This window comes from Cherax quadricarinatus, unplaced genomic scaffold (genome assembly GCF_038502225.1).
Source record: "Cherax quadricarinatus isolate ZL_2023a unplaced genomic scaffold, ASM3850222v1 Contig1339, whole genome shotgun sequence".
Classification (NCBI taxonomy): Eukaryota; Metazoa; Arthropoda; class Malacostraca; order Decapoda; family Parastacidae; genus Cherax; species Cherax quadricarinatus.
The window spans coordinates 81831-92273 of record NW_027196365.1 but is presented as its reverse complement, the minus strand read 5'-3'; the positions used below and the strand labels follow the sequence as shown (position 1 = coordinate 92273).

The window sequence follows — 10443 nt, the reverse complement described above, 5'->3', positions numbered from 1 at the left end:
AGACCTGTATGTATGTATGTATATATGTATGTATGTATGTATGTATGTATGTATGTATGTATGTATGTATGTATGTATGTATGTATGTATGTACGTATGTATGTATGTATGTATGTGTGTATGTATGTATGTGTGTATGTATATTTTGAATATTTTTAACTGGTGGTTGACAGCTTCCAGTGGGAGCTCCATGAAGCCAGTCACTGGCTCATGATCCAAGGAAGAGGAGCTACCCTGCCCTTCTTTGGATTAAACTTGATTACCTCCCATTACCTCAGGAGCTATATGACCCTTAAGAGTTTAGCGCATCCATGACAACGTGAGTGTTTCATTCCAGGTTCCCTTGTTCACCAGCAGCACCAACTGCCGCCTTAACTTCATAAAAAATACTTGATAAAAACAATATATTTCATGATAGTGGTGATAAATATTAAGATATATTTATAAATACTGCAATATATATGTTAACACTTTCCATAATTATTGAAAAAAAATAATATGTAATATACAGAGGAACGGGAACGGAACATTGTTGACTTTAAGCTGCCCGCTAAAACTGGCTCATTCAAGCTTTATCATCAGTACTAAGCTGGCAGTTAATAGCATCAGTGTTTAGGTAAGCTGGCAGTTTATAACGTCAATATTAGGTAAGCTGGCAGTTGATGGCATCAATGTTTAGGTAAGCTGGCAGTTGATGGCATCAATGTTTAGGTAAGCTGGCAGTTGATGGCATCAATGTTTAGGTAAGCTGGCAGTTGATGGCATCAATGTTTAGGTAAGCTGGCAGTTAATACATCAATATTTAGGTAAGCTGGCAGTTAATGGCATCAATGTTTAGGTAAGCTGGCAGTTAATGGCATCAATGTTTAGATAAGCTGGCAGTTAATGGCATCAATGTTTAGGTAAGCTGGCAGTTAATAACATCAATGTTTAGGTAAGCTGGCAGTTAATACATCAATATTTAGGTAAGCTGGCAGTTAATGGCATCAATGTTTAGGTAAGCTGGCAGTTAATGGCATCAATATTTAGGTAAGCTGGCAGTTAATGGCATCAATGTTTAGGTAAGCTGGCAGTTAATGGCATCAATGTTTAGGTAAGCTGGCAGTTAATGGCATCAATGTTTAGGTAAGCTGGCAGCTAATACATCAATGTTTAGGTAAGCTGGCAGTTAATGGCATCAATGTTTAGGTAAGCTGGTAGTTAATGGCATCAATGTTTAGGTAAGCTGGCAGCTAATAACATCAATGTTTAGGTAAGCTGGCAGTTGATGGCATCTGTTTAGGTAAGCTGGCAGTTGATGGCATCAATGTTTAGGTAAGCTGGTAGTTGATGGCATCAATGTTTAGGTAAGCTGGCAGTTAATGGCATCAATGTTTAGGTAAGCTGGCAGTTAATGGCATCAATGTTTAGGTAAGCTGGCAGTTAATAACATCAATGTTTAGGTAAGCTGGCAGTTAATGGCATCAATGTTTAGGTAAGCTGGCAGTTAATACATCAATGTTTAGGTAAGCTGGCAGTTAATACATCAATGTTTAGGTAAGCTGGCAGTTAATACATCAATGTTTAGGTAAGCTGGCAGTTAATAGCATCAATGTTTAGGTAAGCTGGCAGTTAATGGCATGTTTAGGTAAGCTGGCAGTTAATGGCATCAATGTTTATTTAAGCTGGCAGTTAATAACATCAATGTTTATTTAAGCTGGCAGTTAACATCAATGTGTATTTAAGCTGGAAGTTAACATCAATGTGTATTTAAGCTGGCAGTTAACATCAATGTTTAGGGAAGCTGGCAGTTAATGGCATCAATGTTTAGGTAAGCTGGCAGTTAATGGCATCAATGTTTAGGTAAGCTGGCAGTTAATGGCATCAATGTTTAGGTAAGCTGGCAGTTAATACATCAATGTTTAGGTAAGCTGGCAGTTAATGGCATCAATGTTTAGGTAAGCTGGCAGTTAATGGCATCAATCTTTAGGTAAGCTGGCAGTTAATGACATCAATGTTTAGGTAAGCTGGCAGTTGATGGCATCTGTTTAGGTAAGCTGGCAGTTGATGGCATCAATGTTTTGGTAAGCTGGCAGTTGATGGCATCAATGTTTAGGTAAGCTGGCAGTTAATGGCATCAATGTTTAGGTAAGCTGGCAGTTAATGGCATCAATGTTTAGGTAAGCTGACAGTTAGTAACATCAATGTTTAGGTAAGCTGGCAGTTAATGGCATCAATGTTTAGGTAAGCTGGCAGTTAATACATCAATGTTTAGGTAAGCTGGCAGTTAATACATCAATGTTTAGGTAAGCTGGCAGTTAATACATCAATGTTTAGGTAAGCTGGCGGTTAATGGCATCAATGTTTAGGTAAGCTGACAGTTAATGGTATCAATGTTTAGATAAGCTGGCAGTTAATGGCATCAATGTTTAGGTAAGCTGGCAGTTAATAACATCAATGTTTAGGTAAGCTGGCAGTTAATGGCATCAATGTTTAGGTAAGCTGGCAGTTAATACATCAATATTTAGGTAAGCTGGCAGTTAATGGCATCAATGTTTAGGTAAGCTGGCAGTTAATGGCATCAATATTTAGGTAAGCTGGCAGTTAATGGCATCAATGTTTAGGTAAGCTGGCAGTTAATGGCATCAATGTTTAGGTAAGCTGGCAGTTAATGGCATCAATGTTTAGGTAAGCTGGCAGCTAATACATCAATGTTTAGGTAAGCTGGCAGTTAATGGCATCAATGTTTAGGTAAGCTGGTAGTTAATGGAATCAATGTTTAGGTAAGCTGGCAGCTAATAACATCAATGTTTAGGTAAGCTGGCAGTTGATGGCATCAATGTTTAGGTAAGCTGGCAGTTGATGGCATCAATGTTTAGGTAAGCTGGCAGTTGATGGCATCAATGTTTAGGTAAGCTGGCAGTTAATGGCATCAATGTTTAGGTAAGCTGGCAGTTAATAACATCCATGTTTAGGTAAGCTGGCAGTTAATGGCATCAATGTTTAGGTAAGCTGGCAGTTAATACATCAGTGTTTAGGTAAGCTGGCAGTTAATACATCAATGTTTAGGTAAGCTGGCAGTTAATGGCATCAATGTTTAGGTAAGCTGGCAGTTAATGGCATCAATGTTTAGGTAAGCTGGCAGTTAATAACATCAATGTTTAGGTAAGTTGGCAGTTAATGGCATCAATGTTTAGGTAAGCTGGCAGTTAATGGCATCAATGTTTAGGTAAGCTGGCAGTTAATACATCAATATTTAGGAAAGCTGGCAGTTAATGGCATCAATGTTTAGGTAAGCTGGCAGTTAATACATCAATGTTTAGGTAATCTGGCAGTTAATGGCATCAATGTTTAGGTAAGCTGGCAGTTAATGGCATCAATGTTTAGGTAAGCTGGCAGTTAATAACAATGTTTAGGTAAGATGGCAGTTAATACATCAATGTTTAGGTAAGAGTGCAGTTAATGGCATCAATGTTTAGGTAAGCTGGCCATTAATGGCATGAATGTTTAGGTAAGCTGGCAGTTAATGGCATCAATGTTTAGGTAAGCTGGCAGTTAATGGCATCAGTGTTTAGGTGGGCTGGCAGTTAGTTAGTTTAATATGTTTATTATGCACCCCATACCCATCCTGTGGGCGGTAGTCAAAAGATTACAGAGGTACATAATTGGTCCAGGGACTGGACTCCAAAGTTTTGACAGCTGAGCAAGTTACAGAGGTAATGAACTCACAATTTACAAAGGTAATGAACTCACAATTTACAAAGGTAATGAACTCACAATTTACAAAGGTAATGAACTCACAATTTACAAAGGTAATGAACTCACAATTTACAAAGGTAATGAACTCCAGGTAAGTCTGGTCACAATCATGACAAGTTACAAAGGTATTTACAGATTACAGAGGTACGTAATGGGTCCAGGGACTGGGCCCCCAAAGTTTTGATAGCTGAACTAGGTACAAAGGTAATGAACTCACAAGTTACAAAGGTAATGAATTCTGTAGAATGGTTACTTACGTTTATACTTTGGCTACAATCATGAACAAATTATAGAGTAATGAGCAATTCACACTTCCACACCCGGTCACAACTGTAATGAGTTATTGGTGCAAATATTGATTGTTGAGTCACACACACACACACACACACACACACACACACACACACACACACACACACACACACACACACACACACACACACACACACACTTTAGTTTAATATCTTTATGCACCCCATACCCATCCTGTGGGCGGTAGTCAAAATATTACAAAGGTACATAATGGGTCCAGTGACTGGACCCCAAAGTTATGACAGCTGAACTAGTTACAAAGGTAATGAACTCCAGGTAGATCTGGTCACTAATCATGGCAAGTTACAGAGGTAATGAATCAGCTTCACTCCTATACATGGTTACAGTCATGAACAAATTACAAAGTAATGAACCACTGATACGTCCACACCTGGTCACAATTATAATGAGTTATAAATACAAATATTAAGTGGATCATACACCCACACTAGCACGCGTGCGCACATACACACACGAGGGCGCACGCACGGACATGTGCACACGAGCTGGCAGTTAATGGCATCAATGTTTAGGTAAGCTGGCAGTTAATACATCAATGTTTAGGTAAACTGCAGTTAATAGCATCAATGTTTAGGTAAGATGGCAGTTAATACATCAATGTTTAGGTAAGCTGGCAGTTCATAGCATCAATGGTTAGGTAAGCTGGCAGTTAATACATCAATGTGTAGGTAAGCTGGCAGTTAATGGCATGAATGATTAGGTAAGCTGGCAGCTAATACATCAATGTTTAGGTAAGCTGGCAGTTAATACATCAATGTTTAGGTAAGCTGGCAGTTAATGGCATCAATGTTTAGGTAAGCTGGCAGTTAATACATCAATGTTTAGGTAAGCTGGCAGTTAATACATCAATGTTTAGGTAAGCTGGCAGTTAATGGCATCAATGTTTAGGTAAGCTGGCAGTTAAGGCATCAATGCTTAGGTAAGCTGGCAGTTAATACATCAATGTTTAGGTAAGCTGGCAGTTAATGGCATCAATGTTTAGGTAAGCTGGCAGTTAATACATCAATGTTTAGGTAAGCTGGCAGTTAATACATCAATGTTTAGGTAAGCTGGCAGTTAATGGCATCAATGTTTAGGTAAGCTGGCAGTTAATGACATCAATGTTTAGGTAAGCTGGCAGTTAATGACATCAATGTTTAGGTAAGCTGGCAGTAAATATTTAGATAAGCTGACCAGCCGGGCTGTGGTTCGTACATTTGATTGCGTGCTGCCAGCAGTAACAGCCTGGTTGATCAGACCCTGATCCACCTTGAGGCCTGGTCACAGACCGGGCCGCGGGGGCATTGACCCCCGGAACTCTCTCCAGGTAAACTCCAGGTAATATCCACAATATTTACTTAAGCCAAGATTTAATATTCTCAGTACAGTGAGCCCTGACTTACGATATTAATTCGTTCCAGAAGGCTGTTCGGGTGCCGTTACCGAACGAATTTGCTTCCATGAGGAATATTGTAAATTAGACTAGTCCATTTCAGACCCCCAAAAATACACTTACAAAAGTACAGTGGACCCCCGCTTAACGATCACCTCCGAATGCGACCAATTATGTAAGTGTATTTATGTAAGTGCGTTTGTACGTGTATGTTTGGGGGTCTTAAATGGACTAATCTACTTCACAATATTCCTTATGGGAACAAATTCGGTCAGTACTGGCACCTGAACATATTTCTGGAGTGAAAAAATATCGTTAACCGGGGGTCCACTGTACTTGCAAAAATACACTAAAATAATTGTTCGAGTTAGGAGCTGTTCATAAGTTGGGGGTCCACCGTATTTAGGTAAGGTGAGTCAAGGTTTAGGTAAGGTGACTGCACTGTATGACCCTTGTAGGTTTAGCGCTTCTTTTTTATTGTAATACACCTACCATCCGACTTAGGACCCAGTTCGGTTCCGAGAAACCGGTCGTAAGTTGAACTTTACTACTGAATATCAACAAAACATTTTTGTAATGGCTTTATTTTATTGTTTTATTTTGGTATTTCATATTTTACTTTACTTTTTATGCTGTTAGTACTGTACTTTATACTGTAAGGTTTTGGATAAACACTGTGTACAACAGAAATACAGGTGTCCCTCAACATTCGCGAGGGTTAGGGGATCAAGAGCCTCGCGAATGTTGAAAAACCGTGAATGTTTGGTGCCCCAATATATTGTAGGGAAATATAAAACAATACTGCTTAACTTGTTGAACCATGAACAATCATAAAATACATGAAAACGTCGTAAATTGTACTAAATATATACAAGTTATGCTTTAATAACATGTATGTTATTAAATACCACAGACTCCACCACTGCCTCCACCACTTCCTCCTCCATTGCGAGTCCCTACTACCCTCCCTCCGACCCCCGCAACTGGCAGCCAGCCCTCCCACCACTCAGTGTGGTGAGTGTTTTGTTTGTTCATTATTTGCTATTAAACTACAGTATAAATAATGTAAACACATTCATGACTGCATATTGGAATGGCTATTTGGACAGGTATTAGACAGTGACATCATGTGTTTACTCTTGAACACAGCAAAGAATCAAACATTTCTGCTACTGCTAATAATAACAATAGTAATAATAATAATAATAATAATAATACGATATAATTGAAGGAGGAAATTGTACAAAAATACGAGGGAGTGGTTGACACATCGTCAGTGTGGCTTTGTTTATGCTGGAGTGAACATTAGTCTCCCTGCTCTTCCAAACATTTCACAATAATTCAGTGGTAGAGGCAGTGGTAGAGGCAGTGGTATTTACTAACATATACGTATGTTATAAATAATAATAGTACATGTTAATATTAATAACATTTATAATAATAATAATAATAAATGTTATTCATAATGTACTATTATTATTTATAACATATATGTTAGTAAATACCACTGCCTCTACCACTGCCTCTACCACTGCCTCTACCACTGCCTCTACCACTGCCTCTACCACTGCCTCTACCACTGCCTCTATCACTGCCTCTATCACCTCTACCACTCCAGTCACACTCAATCTACAAGCACCAAACAATGAATTATTGTGAAATGTTTGGAAGAGCAGGGAGACTAATGTTCACTCCAGCATAAACAAAGCCACACTGACGATGTGTCAACTACTCCCTCGTATTTTTGTACAATTTCCTCCTTCAATTATATCGTATTATTATTATTATTATTATTATTATTATTATTATTATTATTATTATTATTATTATTATTATTATTACTATTGTTATTGTTAGCAGTAGCAGAAATGTTTGATTCTTTGCTGTGTTCAAGAGTAAACACATGATGTCACCGTCTAATACCTGTCCAAATAGCCATTCCAATATGCAGTCATGAATGTGTTTACATTATTTATACTGTAATTTAATAGCAAATAATGAACAAACAAAACACCACACTGAGTGGTGGGAGGGCTGGCTTCCAGTTGCGGGGGTCGGAGGGAGGGTAGTAGGGACTCACAGGTGGCGGGAAACTTGAATATGATTTGGTGGCTGGGAATTTGGTGGCTGGGAATTTGGCGGTTGGGAATTCGCGAATGTGTGAAGCCCGCGAAAGCTGAAAACGTGAATGTTGAGGGAGACCTGTAGTTGTTTATTTCCCAGAGATTTGGCATAGAAAACACGGTCGTAAGTCGAGTGGTCGTAAGTCGAGCAGGTCGTAAGTCGGATGGTAGGTGTAATTAAGTAAGGCTAGTCGAGGTTTATTGAAGGCTAGTCGAGGTTTATTGAAGGCTAGTCGAGGTTTATTGAAGGCTAGTCGAGGTTTATTTAAGGCGAGTCGAGGTTTATTTAAGGCGAGTCGAGGTTTATTTAAGGCGAGTCGAGGTTTATTTAAGGCGAGTCGAGGTTTATTTAAGGCGAGTCGAGGTTTATTTAAGGCGAGTCGAGGTTTAGGCAAGCTGAGACTTATTTCTTTCAACACACCAGCAGTATCCCACCCAGACAGGTGACCTAAAAAGAAAAACAAAAGTTTCTTTTTTTAAATATAGTAATGTATACAGGAAAAGGGGTTACTAGACCCTAGCTACTGGCATGTTAATTGCCGCTTGCGATGCACATGGCTTACGGCACATGGCTTATGACACACACGGCTTACGACATGCATGGCTTACAGAGGAAGAATTCTGTTCCATGTCCCCATGGAAATAAGAGGAAATAAACAAGAACTAGTAAGAAAATAGAAGAAAACCCATGAGGTGTCTGTATATATGCTTGTATATACAGTGGACCCCCACCTTAGGATATTAATCCGTTCCTGAGAGCTCTTCGTAAGCCGAAATTATTGTTAGCAGAATTAATTTTCCCCATGAGAAATAATGGAAATCAAATTAATCCATTCTTGTCACCCCAAAGTATGAAAAAAAAATTTTTTTTACCTCATGAAATATTAATTTTAATACACACAAACTGAAGAAGACATGCACAATTACTACTCTACTAAGAATAGAATACATGACACTTACCTTCATTTAAGATTTGGTGATGATTGATGGGATGGGAGGAGGGGAGAGTGTGGAAGTTTTTGTTTAGAAGGAGATCCCCTTCCATTAGGACTTGAGGTAGCAAGTCCTTTTCCGGGGTTACTTCCCTTCTTTTAATGCCACTAGGACCAGCTTGAGAGTCGCTGGACCTCGGTCGCACAACAAATCTGTTCATAGAGCTCTGTACCTCCCGTTCCTTTAAGACTTTCCTAAAATGGGTCATAACATTGTCATTGTACAGGTTGCCAACACGGCTTGCAGTAGCTGTATCGGGGTGATTTTCATCCATAAAGGTTTGCAGTTCAACCCACTTTGCACACATTTCCTTAACCCTTTGAATGTTTTGGTCGTATATATACGTCTTTCGCACCACTGTTTCTGACGTATTTATACGCGTAAATTCTAGTGGCTTCAAATCGAGTGGGAGAAAGCTGGTACGCCCACATGTTAGAGAATGGGTCTGTGTGGTCAGTGTGCACCACATAAAAAAAATCCTGCAGCACGCAGTGCGTAATGAGAAAAAAAAAACTGACCGTTTTTTTTTTTTTATTAAAACGCCGACTTTGAGGTGTATTTTCGTATAGTATTTATCGTTGTATTCTCGTTTTCATGGTCTTGTGTGATAAAATGGAAAACATATTACAGAAACAGAGATGATTTTGATTACTTTCTTGATGAAAACGACCTCGAAATTGACCTCAAAGTAGCAGAAATGTTCGATTTTTACAAATGTTCAAGAGGAAGCAAATCTCACCACACGTCCAATACACGTCAACTGGGGAGTCTAATATTCTTTCACTAGTGCACTGATATTATTTATACCATTTTTACAATAATGCAGTAGTCTGCATAATACTAAATTTTGTATTTTTTTTGTATGAATAAAAAATCAAAATAGAAAGCATTAGTAATACAAGAGGGGCCTAGAGATGTGACTAATGAACAGAGGATACGTTATTTTAGTGCCAAGAATGTCTACATTGTTTATTCTGGACCTATTTTGAAATTGGCATATTTTTTAATTTGTGTGAAATTGGCCGAATTGCCAATTTCTGACCACTTTACTGGGTAGCTCAAATCAGTAAATGGGCGGTTTCTTGTACTCAACTGATAGAAAAAATGGAGTTCTAAAGAAATTGAGTTTGGTGAACTGGAACAACGAAATTGGCCAAAATCAGGGCTCCAAGTCGGCAAAATCACCGATGCGTATATGTCACCGAGACCGCTAACTTCGTGGGAGCATAATTCCATGAGTTTTCGACCAAATTTCATACTTCTGGTGTCATTACCATCGGGAAAAGATTCTCTGTCATTTCATAAGATTTTTTTTTTTTTCCAAAAAATTTATCGACATAGAATGACAGTTTCAGAAAGGGGCCTGCGACAGTCAAAGGGTTAATCTCTTTTCTCAATTCCATACTAATTCTCGCCCTTTTTACCACAGGGATGGCACTACAAGCTTTCTTGGGGTCCATGGTGACTTATTTTGCAGTTACAAGCACTAAAAACAATGGGATAATGTGAAATGTACCAAATGTATGCATAGATACGACTGCACTGGCTGGCTTGTAAACACTGGCGCTGAGGCCACACGTGAGATGCGTCCCGGACAAATCACGTAAGGCAAGTTTTTTATCGTGAGGAGAGGCAAAATTTTTGCATTCAAATGCTTCGTATGGCAGATTTAACGTGACGCGATGCGTGCCTAAGGTGGGAGTCCACTGTATATGGTTGTACGTACATGCATATATAGTGTGACCTAAGTGTAAGTAGAAGTAGCAAGACTTACCTGAAATCTTGCATGTTTATAAAGCAAAAAAAGACACCAGCAATCCTACCATCATGTAAAACAATTACAGGTTTCTGTTTTACACTAACTCGGCAGGATGGTAGTACCTT

The 10443-nt window shown here is 38.9% G+C and overlaps 1 protein-coding gene across 1 annotated transcript in view; it reads left to right on the top strand.

Moving 5' to 3' along the window:
• Positions 1–3546: 3546 nt before the first annotated feature.
• LOC128702520 (structural maintenance of chromosomes protein 4-like) overlaps positions 3547–10443 on the top strand; it is a gene marked incomplete at its 3' end in the record, with an annotated part of 80645 nt that continues 73748 nt past the window's right edge. Inside the window, exon 1 of the mRNA XM_070080956.1 lies at positions 3547–3554. The remainder of the gene's footprint in view (positions 3555–10443) is intronic.